Here is a 14,201-nt window from a genome sequence, read left to right as displayed (position 1 = left end):
TTCTCTCTACTCTCCTTGCTACTAGATCCTTATTGTATTCCGCATTTCTTACACCTCTCTCAAAAAAAAAAGTTGAAACTGACCTGCAGTTTAATTTTTTTAATGTGAAGCTAAATAAAGAAGGGGGCAGAAAAAATAAAAGTGACGAGATGGTTTGCAAAATAGGGGGTGGCGTGGCATCTGCAACAATAAGGAAATGAGTAGAGCTTTAACCAAGAGGCGCACAAGTAGTTATAGGAGGATGAGAGCTACCAGGGAGGGAAATTTGATGAGTGCTAAAGATTTTGAGTAGGGCACTAACAAGCTGGAGCAAAAAACAAAGAGCAAGCAGAGCCAAGACAAGCAAGCAAGCTGTGAGTGGCAGTTTAAATGGAATACAACTATTTTTCATGGGCAAGCTGGAGTTCTAAGTAAAGATGTCTCTAATTTAGGGCCAAATTGCTCAAATTTTTGTGATGGCTATGAAGTTAGAGGTGTGAGGATGCTAAATCACTATGGATAATGCAAGGAATACACATCCTTCTTCCTAAGATGATGTACTGGCTATGGTTGGGTTTGGAAACTCTTCCTACTAATTCTTATGTCAGTGTCATTATGGTTGTCTGTAAAAGGGATTGAATGTTCTTATATGCTTGCTGGTTATCAGCACAAGGTGCCAAATTTTTACAAAATGCGGGTGTTGCACTATGGTTCAGGAAAACGTCTATTGTCGGGCTCATGGATGCTATGCACTTTTCATGATACTTGATCCAAGAGATTCTAAGGATCTTAAAAAGCAGGTTTAATATGGATGGGTTCCTTTGGATGCTTAGTATCATCGATTCCTATTTAACTCTCAAGAGTACCATGGTTATTTGATATAGGTAGCGACATGTAACATATGGTCATGTGGATTCTATGAAGCTTCAATGTTTGGGCAATATCTTCTTAAGTCATTTTATCCAAGAGGAGAGGGTTATGTACACAGTCTATGGAAACTAATCTACATGCCATATGATCCCGATGGAGAACATCATGCTTATAGGTTATGGTAGGCTATTTAAATGATTCCTGATGCAAGGGTTTATGGATTATAGGATGGTTGTGCTTTGTTGAAGATTTTTTTGGAGTTTTTTCTTCAATCCTAGAGGTTTATGTTTACATAAAGTCAAAATTTAGGATGTTATTCACATCATGCTTACAATGGGGCATTGGTTCAATGATCATAGATTTTATACTTGTAGTTGTTGAAGATGGTTAGCACATGCTAGAGGATGTGCAGGTTCAGAGGGGGTGGATGTCGCGATGCTCCATGTCCACTAGGATAAAGCACAAAAAGAAGGATTTTTAAAAGATTTTTTGGAAATAGAATGTCACTTTTCATGCGGTGTTTTGTAGTGATTTGGTTAATATGCATGCCATTATTGTAGATGGCATAGCTTTGGTTAATATGTATGCTAAAAGTGATAAGCCTCAGAGGACACAATTAGTGCTTGAGGGACGATACATTGATAGTAATATGCCCAACTTGGTGATGGCAAAGATGTTTTGGGTTTAGCAATGATGCGGCCAATATTTATGCTAAATGTGGTGCTCTTATGAAAGCATTAAAATTTCTCGATGGGTGTTCTCTTAAAAAAATCATCATTGTGCACGCATTGTTCGCGGAAAATGCTCACCGTAGCTGTGGCAAGGAAGCCTAGATGCAAAGGGAAGGCCTTCCTCCAAAGCATCTACCTATGCTTGCAATTGGAAGGCCCATTATGGGCTGCCCTACGTGAATTTCCATTTGCTGTTAAAAATAAAAGAAGGGAAGCTATTTCTCAAAAGATGAAAGTGACCTGCAATTAGCAAAATTAACGTGAAGCTAATTAAAGAAAGGGGCAACATATGAAAGCAACGAGACAGTTTGTAGGACAGTGCATGCCATCTGCAAAAATACGGAAACGAGCATAGCTTTCAGCTGGAGGCATGTGAGTAGTTGCAAGAGAACAAGAGATAGCAGGGAGGGAAAGTTGACAAGTGCTGAGGATTTTGAGCAGGGCACTGACTAGCTGGAGAAAAAACAAAGAGCGAGCAAAAGTCGAGATAAGCAAGGGATCTATGAGTGGCACTTTAAAAGGAAAAAGAGCATTGGTGCGTTATTTTTTATAGGAGACAAGCTACAAAATAGGAAGCATGGGAAGGTAGAGCAGAGCACAATCTGAATTCTTTAGCTCAATAGACTTCGCACTCAATTGGTAAGGTGCTTCATCATGATCATTTGCAATTTACTCATCCACAAGCGATGCCCTGTCACTCCTATAGAATCACCACAAGAAGGACGTGGTCGAGCAATTAGAGGCTAAAAAGAAAAAAAAAGACAACAATAGAGCATCAAAGGAAACCCTTGGGCTGGATTATCACATGTACACATGCGATGAACTCACCACTTGTGATCTTGATTGGCGATGGTGGGAAGGAAAACACTAAAAAGTAAGCACCACTCATTGGCTATCATTGTTTTTAGCAAAGAAAGGTTTGCAAGAAGATCACGGTGAGCAGAATAGAGCAGCACACTGGTTGGTCATAGAGGAGTAGCGTTTTGCTTGAAGTTTTTAACCCAAAAAAAATTTAGTTTTCTTTTTCTTGTCGTAAAGATTTAGTAGTTTTTCTTAAAGACGGACAAAAGCAAGTGAAGGCTAAGCTTGTGCTCGTGAAGGTGTCCAAGAAGAGCAAGGGAAGGGAACTGAAGTGGGTAAGGCTTTTGCGTTCGTACTTTTGCTCACAATCTTGGCAGATTTAGGAGCAACATGGTGCCAATTGTGGTGAAGTTTTTGTATCTAGATTTTGAATTCATTAAGTAGTACCGGGTTATGGTTTATAAGGTATCTTTAGCACCATAATCTCGCATCTTTCTCTGAATTTTTCCCTAGTGAGCAACCCAATGCTAATTTAGCTCACCTTGCAAATGCAAAATTCCTTGACAATGCTAGAATTTCTTATTAGTATGCTCAAGGGAACAATAAATAAACCATGAAAATAATTATCTGTAGTCTTTTTTAGAGATGATCTATGAACCTAGTCCTTGCGTTAATAAGCTTAAGTTAAATTCATTATTATTTGATCTTATTTAACTAGTTTCATTTGAGCAACTTTGAGGAAATATGTTCTTAATTATGGAAATGCTCTCAATACACCTTTTAATGACCATCATTTTTCTTTTGAAAGACTATCAATTCAAAATTGCAAAAATATGTACGCAATGACAATCAGAGCTCCAGAGGCCACACTTATTAATAGGGCCCACTAATCTCATTTTGGAGATTCTTGGTTGTTGTAATGAGAATTGCTTACTGCTTAGGAGCAAGTCATTGTAAGAGTCAGAGTCTAGTTTATGTTCAGACATAATCTTCGTTGTAATATGGATTATGCTTCTAAGTTGTACTTTTATTCACTCAAATTTGTAATTCAAATTCATTTGGGCATTTTTCTATTTTGCTATTATCATATTCCATGCCTCTAATCATAAATACCAGTAGTCTGCAGAGATCCTCTTATTTGGTTCTACTTAATGTGACCATCTAATATCTAAAGATTTGAACCACTATGAGATCTTACCAATTCAAATGGTATTTAGATTTCCTATCAAGAATTCAAGAGTCTTTCTTTGGAAGAGTTGTTAAGATCCAATTCTTTCCATTTTGGCAATCATGGTGGTGACCTCAGAGCTCTTGACAACTCCATTCTCCTAGTTCTAACTCAAAGTTAGTCATCCAACCACTATGCTAGCAAGAGATCGAAGAATCACTAGAGTACTTGACGAGGAGGAAAATCAAATAAGTACTATTATTGAAGGATAAGAGCATGAATCTGATGAAGTCCAACATATCTCTCAAGGTTAAGAAACCAAATTGGATCAAGGCAACAAGGAAGATAAGCCACAACAAGCTTCAAGAAATCCCGAGTATTCTAGAAGAGCACATTCAATAAGATTTGAATGACAATTTCACTCACATAGCACCATGCATGCTACTAGGAAAGGAAAGCCAATGACAACCAATTGATACCAATCAATCATTAAGGCATAAATAAAATCATTTTAAACCTATATCAAAACCTCAGTGACAAAGGGAACTTGAGAAATAGATACTGACTACTCCGTCAAAACAAGGAGAAGAGAGAAGACTAATGATCTTCTTCTTGTTTTGACTACTCTATCAAAACAAGGAGAAAAGAGGAAAGTATTGATTTTGAAATTTCTTTTCCAACTTTCAAAAGCAGCAGAAAGGATGATCCAGATGTACACATCCAAGCATTTGAGCAATATGTTGAACTCAAGGCAATAGACAAAGAAGATTGGGTAGAATATTTTCCTCAAATTCTAAAAGATGCAGCTAGGAAATGGTAGTAACATTACCTAGAAAATATGCTCACAGCTTACTCTAAATTAAAGAAAGCCTTCATTTTAGAATACAATGAGAATAGAGGGGATGAGGATATTGTATGTGAATTAGAAAAAAATACAACAAGGTAAATTATTTGTGCGATAACTTATGTGGAGAAAATCAAGGAACTCACCAAGCACTTACATGAATGAGGGTATTGTTTCTAAGTGTCTTGAAAAGTAAGAAGCTAAGGGAGTGGGAGGCTCCAACTCCAACAAAGAAGTTCAATGATTTGGTTTAAAGACCTTTAAAATTTGAACAACAAGCAAAGAAAGAGAAGAATCAAAGAGCCAAATCCAACTCCAATTCTTGTGCAAGCTCTTCAAAAGCAACTTCATCGACCTCTAATTCAACAAAAACTAAGAGCTTTGAAGATAAGGACAAGTCACAAAAAAGTAGAAAGGGGTTTGGACCAAAAAGATTGAAGAATTGTCTAAGTAGATTTCTAAAATCTCAAAGATCTAATAAGAGAAATCACTAGGAGCTCTAGTCTTTTCATCAACGACGTACTAGAGGAACCAATTGGTAAACCAACACATAGTAAAGAAAGTCAAAATTAGGAGAAGCAAAGAGCTATTTGGAAAGCCAAGGAGAAAGCTAAAGAGGTGGAGGAATGGGAGTTATTGTAACCGAGGGCTTTGGTTGCTTAGATCACACATGAATCTAAAGAAAATGAAGCCAGAAAAACCAGAATGCTCGGAGGCCAGAACCATTTTGAACATATCACCCAAAATTGTAGTAGCTCAAACAACAAAACTCTAAGAAACTGGTCATGGTGTTTAGAATGGTGAGGAAGAAGTGTTACAAGTTAGAGTCGACCTTATGGAAGTTGAGATACATGATCTAGAAATTGAACAAGTTTGAAAATAAAGTTGATTTTTCAATCAAGGATTGATCAACAAAATAAAAGAAAAGGAGTGCATAGGCATGGCACTATGAGGACAACTATCTTGAAGGAATATCCTCTAGTTCTAATGCAAGTTATGGGAATGAACATGATGAGATATACTTGAAGGTTTGTGAGAATTCAAAGACTAATATAGAGTTGGATGATATATGAAAGACCTTGCTTGAAGCAAAAACATTTACCAAAAAGAAAAGGTAGAAGAAATTTGAAGCAATGACAATCGACTAGTCAAACATTAAAGATGAAGAAGTGCCACTCATTACAAGGTAAGGAAAAGTCAGAATCACTATCTGGAGTCATATTAGATGGGGAAAATTGTGTGAATGTTTTGGAGGAACACACAATGCAAAATTTGGGAATTCTTGAAATGAAGCCAACACTATTTTGGATTTGAATGGCTGATTAGATAATTGTGCAAGCCATAGGATTGGTAGAAAACCTTTAGAGCAAGGTAGGATTTGAGAAGTTTAAAACTAGTTTTTTGGTTCTAGATGTACAAGGAGCCTATATCATGCTCCTAGGAAGAATCTAATAAAGGAATGCTGGATTCGTTCATGATTATGCAAGCTAGATACTTACATTGCAAGGACCACATCAAATAATTTGATTTGTACCAATAATACTAGAACTTGGAAAAAGGCAATAAGACCAGAAGAGTTGTACAAGAAATATGGCACAAAGAAAATTTGAAAGAATGCTTGCTCCCATGAACATTTTTTCAGTTGTAGAAACAGACTTGCATACTGTCAAGAGGGAAAAATGCTTAGTCTCTAGAGGATAATGATCATTCAGTATCAAAAGCTCATATTCTCAACACAATGACTATGAAGCTCATATAAGGACATAGAAAGAGGACGAGTCATTAGCTAGAAGAAAGGGAGGAGACACCCCTAATTGTCTAGTACTTGATGAATTGTAGATGACTTTACCAAATACTCAATAGAGGAAATACATCTACTATTTTTGGAAATGGTTTGTCAGAGATGTAAAGAGAATAGAATATGCTTGCATCCTTTTAACTCTATGTTTTTGGTGTAGAAGAGACACTTGAAGATATCAATCATACTAAACTAGTACTTTAAATTAACAACCCAATCAGAAAGTGATTTTTTGTGTGCATGTCAACGCATCTCGAATGGCAACGTGTGCCATACTAGCACAACCTGAAAGCACTAAATTATCCTATACAATTTTCAAGTAGGTCCATTAAGGAAGAGAAATGATATTCTACCACAAGGAGAAAAGACTTGAAAATAGTTTTTAGTGCTTACCACAATGTTTCCATAGCTTTCCCAAGACCAATTGTTGACCAGAGATGCTGTTTGGTGGCAAGCTTACCTTAGGAGTCCAAAACCTGAAAACTTTGAAATTCCACAAAATAACTCATTGATGATAGTTTGAAAGGTGAGATAGGATTTCAGTGCTTACCACAATATTTCCATAGCTTTCCCAAGACCAATTGTTGACCGGAGATGCTGTTTGGTGGGCTTTCAAGCTTACCTTAGGAGTCCAAAATGTGAAAAATTTGAAATTCCACAAAATAACTCATGGATGATAGTTTGAAAGGTGAGATAGGTCAAAAATCCACCGTGATGTCTACTTAAACTACCCTTGCAAAAACAACAAGAAGGTAGTGGAAGCTATCCACAAACACTAGTTTTTTCTCAAATTCCAAACTCTCACATAGCTTAACTCATCAACCACTCAAAAGCAACCTAATTTATGCCTGGAAGGTCCTCTGGTAAGTACAACTACTCCCAAGACTCCTCTTCACTAATGAAGACGATGCTCCTCAACTATGCCGATTCTAAAAGTTGGTGTTTTTCTCTAGGTGAACCTAGAGGAAGTGATGGAAAATGATATGAAGACACTGAGGTTTTCTCTAGTTTAGGCCACCTCGTCCCCAACAACGATGTCAAATGTAAGTTTAGGGGTTGCCAAGCCTCACTCCATCTTATTGTATAGATAGTGAAAACCACGTACATAAATGTCATACAGTGAGACAGTGTCGACACGACTAGTGCATGTAGGCTAGAAGTGGTTGTCAACCTCATGGAAAAACACACTCGTTCATAAAGCAAACGAAGTCCACTCATCACCAAACTTATAGGTCGAATATACAAAGTCTAAATGCACACACTTAGGGTCTCAAATACACATTTTAGAAGATCACTTGCCAAAAAAAGCCAAAAAAAACACTTATTATCTACAGGACTGATTTGACCTAGTCCATGTTGGCCCAGAATGGACTCAATAGCTTAGAAATGTTTCCCTAGTACGTATCCTATACTTAAAATGCAATGTGGATGACTAAAAGTTATGAACTAATTAGAAAGAGGATTAGCTACAACAAACTCATGGAATCATTGTGAGAAACTTACAATGTCGTGTAGATTTTCATTTTGTATGAACACATTGAAGCAAATGACACTTCAAACGGACAATCCATGAGGGAGATATGAGCATGAGAAGGTAGCGAGAGAGACAACAATACTCAGAAATAGAATGTATGATTCTGTTACCATATACATGTGGTAGTGATGTGTGTGAACACACTAGGACCGCCGGGGCATTTTTTCCCTCTTTAGAAGGTTTTTTTCCCCGTGCATTGTATATACGCCCATCACTCTAGGGCTATCTATCTTTCCATTACACACTAAGTAACACTCTCTATTGTGTGCCTTGAGCTTCCTTCGTCTTCTCCAAGCTGTGTGTGTTTCTCTGCAACCCTGATTCCAACAATTGGTATCAGAGCAAGTCACGTCCTCCCGCGCTTAGTTGCCATCTGCTCCAGCACACGCCTGCTCACTTTTTTCGATTTCAGTGAGCTTTGGCAAGCGTTCACAGGTCGACAAACATTTTGGGCAAGCTCAAAGAGCTTGGTCTGCTCAGAATTTTGATTTGGGCTCATTTCGGCCTCCGTTTCCACTACAGGCAGTACTGTACAGGCTATTTCGTCATTTTGTGCAGAATTTTTGTCAGTGCCGTTTTCTGCATACAGGTGCCTTATAGTCTTCTACGGTTTGTGCTATATAGCACAGGTTGTTCCCGCTCCGTTTCTCCTATTTTCGGGTAGTTTTCACATCAGGTGCAACATTTACCATGGCTGACAACAACAACACAGATGTGTTCAAGATGTTTGTTGCTGAGGACACGTTGGATGGGGACAAAACTACCCTATGTGGGCTTATATGATGCAACATGTTCTTGTGTCAAAGGGTGTCTGGAACATTGTGCAGGGCATTGATGTACGTCCTGGTTCTGAGGATGTAGGCGATGTTGAGGATGTTGAAGGTCTTGCTGCAAGGATTGCAGCTGTTAGAGTTGTTTTGCCTACGGCAGAACAAGCTCGTTGGGATGTTAAGGATGCGCAGGCTCATGCATTGATTGCGTTGTCTGTGAAGCGCACCATTGTTCCTCACATCCATTCAGCAAAATCTGCAAAACAGGCTTGGGATATTCTAGCAGGTCTTTATGCAAGCCGCAATGAGGCTAAAATTGCTTTGCTGCGTAAAGAGCTGGAGTCGAAGATTATGCATGAGGAAGATGATATGGACACTTTCCTTGCTAGTGTCAAGGATATCAATGAGCAACTTATTTATGCAGGTGAAGTTATTTCAGACAGTTCCCTTGTGCAGACTATTCTTGATGCCTTACCAGATTCTTACCAGACTTTTGTTAGTACTTGGAGACTTATGACCCTAGAAAATCCAGAAGTTGTCAAGTTTGATGCATTATGCACATTGCTGTTGCAAGAGTCACTTTCCAAAAAAAACAGGACTAGATAGCGTGCAGTTGAACAGGCTTTTATTGCTTCTCAAAGAAAGGCTGTTAACATCAATGCAACCACTTCTTATGGTTCTGCTGCGAGTGGAAAAAATTATGTTCCTAATGCTTCTGCTGGCAGCAATTCGTCTGGAAATTCTCGTGATAAGGGCAAAAAGAAGACGCGTTGCCATTATTGTAAAGCCAATGATCACTTGATCAAGTCGTGTCCTAAGTTGAAGGCCAAAGAGGCTAAGAAGAAAGAGGGTGGTTCCACTGCAAATGCTGATTTTACAACAAATGCAACCATTGTTGAGTCTTCAGTGAAAGGAGACTGTGTTGCTGATGTTGATGCAAAATGGGCTTTTAGCGCAGAGTGCACTTACAATCCTGCTGTCCATGATGCATGCTTGTCAGTTGCTGCAGATTCACATGTGTGGTATTTCAACAGTGGTGCTACAAAGCACATTACCTCACATCGTGAGTTGTTTACCTCTCTCGAGTCTGTCCCTCATGGGAATTCAGTCACTTCTGCCAACAACGCCTCTTATCCAGTTCAGGGAGTTGGAAAGATTGTGCTCACTGCTGCTAATGGCAAATCCTTCACACTTGTTGATGCACTTTATGTACCTGGGATCAAGAAGAATCTCTTGTCTGTATCCGCACTTGCTAGACTTGGACTTGTAGTCAAATTTGTGGATGACAGATGTACAGTTCACGATCTCAGTTTTGGTGATGAAATTGTTGCATCTGGGCTTTTGTGTCGTGGGCTGTATAAGCTCACTTTGTATGACAAGTGTGGAAAAAATTTTGCAAATGCTGTTGCAGATTCAAGGGCTATTTCAGATGCAAAACTTTGGCATGCACGTTTTGGTCATCTGAATTTTGCCAGTTTGCTGCGTTTGCAGAAATCTCATATGGTTGCTTCTTTGCCGCCTCTTGAAGCACCTGTCAAACATGTTTGTGAAGGCTCTATTTTGGGTAAGATGTAGCGTTCTAAGTTTCCAAAGGATGGTTCTGTTCGGGCCACATGCAAGTTGCAGCTTGTGCATAGTGATGTTTGTGGGCCCATGCAAACTCCGTCCTTGGGCAATTACCTTTACTTCGTGACTTTCATTGATGATTACTCCAGGCATGCATTGGTATTTCCGCTTAAAGCGAAGTCCGAAGTTTTTATGTGCTTCAAACAATTTCTGGCTATGGCTGAAAATGTCTCGAAATGTACTATGGGCACCCTCCGTTGCGATCGAGGGGGGGGGAGTATATGTCTCATGAATTTAATGCATTTCTCGCTAGTCGTGGGATAAAACACCAATGTACAGTGCCTTATACACCTTAGCAAAATGGTGTTGATGAGAGGAAAAACATGTCACTTATGGAAATGGCACGATGTTTGGTCAAAAGTCAAGCTTTGCTGCATTCTTTTTGGCTTGAGGCCAGCATGTGTGCCACTTATGTATTAAACAGGTGTCCTACGAAAGGTTTGCAGTCTATTACTCCATATGAAGCATGGCATGATAGAAAGCCTTCTATTGAGCACATGCGTGTTTTTGCCTGTTTGGCATATGCTTTGGTGCCACAAACAGATCGCAGACAATTGGATGATAAGGCTGTCAAATGTATTTTTGTTGGTTATAGTTCCGAAAGCAAAGGTTACAGATTGTATCATCCGCAAACAAAACGTATTCTGGTTTCTCGGGATGTAGTGTTTGTGGAAGATTTTGTTCAGCCCTTGCTGTCATGTACTAGAGACAGTAATGTAAGCTCGCAGGACATTTATGACACTTTGTTGCCTCTTTGCAGTGGTGGAAATACGAATGTAAGTTCCAATGAGGCAAATGTATAGCCTATGGAGGTTTCTGAAAATGTTTTAGATCAGCCTATTACTGATGTAGATGTACATGATGTACTTGATGAGGAAAGGGCTGAAAATGAGCAGGCTAGAGGTATGCCAAAATGGCTAGTGCACACTTTGCGTGACAGTAAACTGGATGCACCTTTGTCTAGTCGTACTCGTTCAGGCTCTCGCCATGCATCTTATGCATCAGATTGTTATGCTTTGGCTGTGTCTAGTTTACATGATCTTGAGGAGCCTCTGTCTTTTGATGAAGCACATAATTCAGAAAATTGGATGGCTGCCATGCAATCAGAATATGATGCACTTATAGAAAATGACACATGGACTTTATGTGATTTGCCTCCTGGCAAAAAGGCCATTGGTACAAAGTGGGTTTACAAGTTAAAACGCAAGCCAGATGGTGAGATTGATCGCCATAAGGCTCGACTTGTTGCAAAGGGTTATGCATAGCAAAAAGGCATAGATTATGAAGAGACTTTTGCTCCCACTTGTTGTATGACTACTGTGCGTTTTCTATGTGCATTGGCAGCTCATTTTGGTTGGGATGTACATCAATCAGACATTGTTACTGCTTTCTTGAATGGTGACATATTTGAGGAAGTTTATGTAATGCAGCCTCGCGGTTTTGTCATAAAAGGACAAGAGGACAAAGTGTGCAGATGTAAGAAGGCTTTGTATGGGTTGAAGCAATCTCCTCGTGCTTGGTATGAGAAAGCTGACACTCATTTGGTTAAACGAGGCTTTTGTAATAGTCCAACAGAAAGCACATTGTATGTAAAGCGTGAGGATGATGTATTTCTCATTGTGGTTCTTTACGTCGATGATTTGCTTATCACTGGACCAAATGAGAGACATATTGCTGAATTTAAGGCTGATTTGACTGCTACTTTCAAGATGAAAGATTTGGGACTGTTGCATCATTACTTGGGTATACAGTTTAAGCAGTGTGATGGTGGTATTGCCTTGTGTCAGAAAAGTTACATAGAGACATTGCTATGTAAGTTTGGACTTGAGGATTGCAAACCTATTGCCACTCCCATGGAAACAGGTTTGAAGTTGAGTCTACATGATGCTGGCGATCCTGCTGATGTCACTCTTTACCAAACTGTTGTTGACTACCTCATTTATGTATGCAACACGAGGCCAGATATTCAGTTTGCAGTCTCACATGTCAGTAGATTTATACATAGCCCAAGGTCTAAGCATTGGCAGGCTGTCAAGAGGATTTTCCGCTACCTTAGTGGCACTTTACATCTTGGCTTGTTTTATCCCAAGGGGGGATCATTGCCGCCAGACTTACATGCTTTTTCGGACTCAGAGTGGGCTGGTTGTTTTGACACGCGAGTGTCCACAAGTGGTTTTTGTTTCATGCTTGGTAGTTCATGTATATCATTGTTGAGCAAGAAGCAACCTACTGTGGCCACTTCGAGTTGTGAGGCTGAGTACAGGGCAGTCTTCACAGCTACGGTTGAGTGTGTATGGCTCAGACGCCTTATGGCTGATTTGGGTGCTGGACAGGACACTGCCAACACTATCTACACTGACAGTCACAGCGCATTGGCAGTTGCGAGGAACCCAGTTTTTCATGCTCACACAAAGCACATTGAGGTGCATTACCACTATGTCAGGGAAAGGCTCTCAGCAAGAGAGATCATCTTGGCTTATGTGCCAACACAGGACAACCTTGCAGATCTTTTCACAAAGGCATTGTATTGTGAGAAGCTTGAAGCTTTCCGCAAAGCTTTGGGCTTACTCCCCTTTGTGGACTGATCCTGTCCTCAGGGCATGGCACTTCCCTTTACTCATGTGCCAGCTCTCGTTCACCGCATCACTCCAGGGGGGATTTGTTACCATATACATGTGGTAGTGATGTGTGTGAACACACTAGGACCGTCGAGGCATTTTTTCCCTCTTTAGGAGGTTTTTTCCCCCGTGCATTGTATATACGCCCATCACTCTAGGGCTATCTATCTTTCCATTACACACTAAGTAACACTCTCTATTGTGTGCCTTGAGCTTCCTTCGTCTTCTCCAAGCTATGTGTGTTTCTCTGCAACCTTAATTCCAACAGATTCATTATCCAAAACTTCTTAATGGTTTTAAAAAAAGGGCTTTTAGACACTAGCTAGTTTTAAAAAATGCCAAATGAACTCAGATATAGGGTAGAAAGGGACTGAAGATCACAAAGCCCCGACTACCGACTTTACAATTTTGTAAAATCAATGAAAAGTACAACTTTGAACATGATGGATTTTATATAAAAAATGAATGAAGTTACAAAATAAGGCCGCTTTGTTAGCATGCTGCAGGATTGGTTATATTGTTCCTCACTATGGATGCTTATGGATTTCTGAGGAGAAATTTATATTTTTGTTCACTAATTTTAGTTGGATGAACTTTTAGAAGAAGGGATTTCATTATGTATCTTTCTTAGGTTGCTCTTGATGATTTTTGACCGTCATATTTTTGGATATTTTCTACCTTTGTTTCTCTACCCTTAGATATGGTTTGGCTTTGGTAAATCTTGTTGTAATTTTTTCCTGGAATCAGGTTTTGAACCTCTGGTTACATGATAGTCTTTCTGAGCTTTAGGTTGCACTTGTACCTTATATTGAACCTTCTTATCTTATCTTATACCAAACCTTCTTATCTTATCCATATAACAAACAACTTGAATGGTTGTACTTAATCCGTTACCTATTTTTTGCCCTAGGGTTTTTGCATTCTTTTGAACATTAGATCTATCTTAGGTTACTCTCTTTGTGGCTAAAGGTCTTCTACCTAGGTATTTTTGATGCCTTACTCTCACTTTGGTTCTTTCAAAGGTTGCATAAAGGAATCTTGCATACTTGGGTTGCCTTTACACTTGGTTTGTATAGCGGTAAAGCTGGTCTTCCATCTTAACCTAATGGTGTTTGGGACTTACTTGTGATTGCGATCTTAGGCTTGCTATGTTTCAACCTAAGCTTACAAACTACTCTAGATTTGTGTTATGAACCTAGAAAAAAATGATTTTCCTTGTTAGTAGTATCTGGTTGTGTTATAAGCTACTTGGTATTGAGAGCCTTAGTCTATTCAGAAATTTTCCCTGGGTTGTTTACAAGCAATAAAAAATAACTTCACCTTAGGTATATACTTGGCCTTCAAATATAACACATGGTTACACAAATTGCTGGTTCTGAGTTCCTTTTCTGAACTTGCAAGGTTTTTAAAAAGTACCATGTGTAATTGTAACCGAATGCTCAAATAAACGATTTGTTTTGTT

The sequence above is a fragment of the Adiantum capillus-veneris genome, chromosome 26 (genome assembly GCF_014529385.1).
Source record: "Adiantum capillus-veneris isolate H3 chromosome 26, ASM1452938v2, whole genome shotgun sequence".
In the NCBI taxonomy this organism is placed as follows: Eukaryota; Viridiplantae; Streptophyta; class Polypodiopsida; order Polypodiales; family Pteridaceae; genus Adiantum; species Adiantum capillus-veneris.
The sequence above is the reverse complement of the archived record's forward strand: the minus strand, read 5'-3'. Positions refer to the sequence as shown.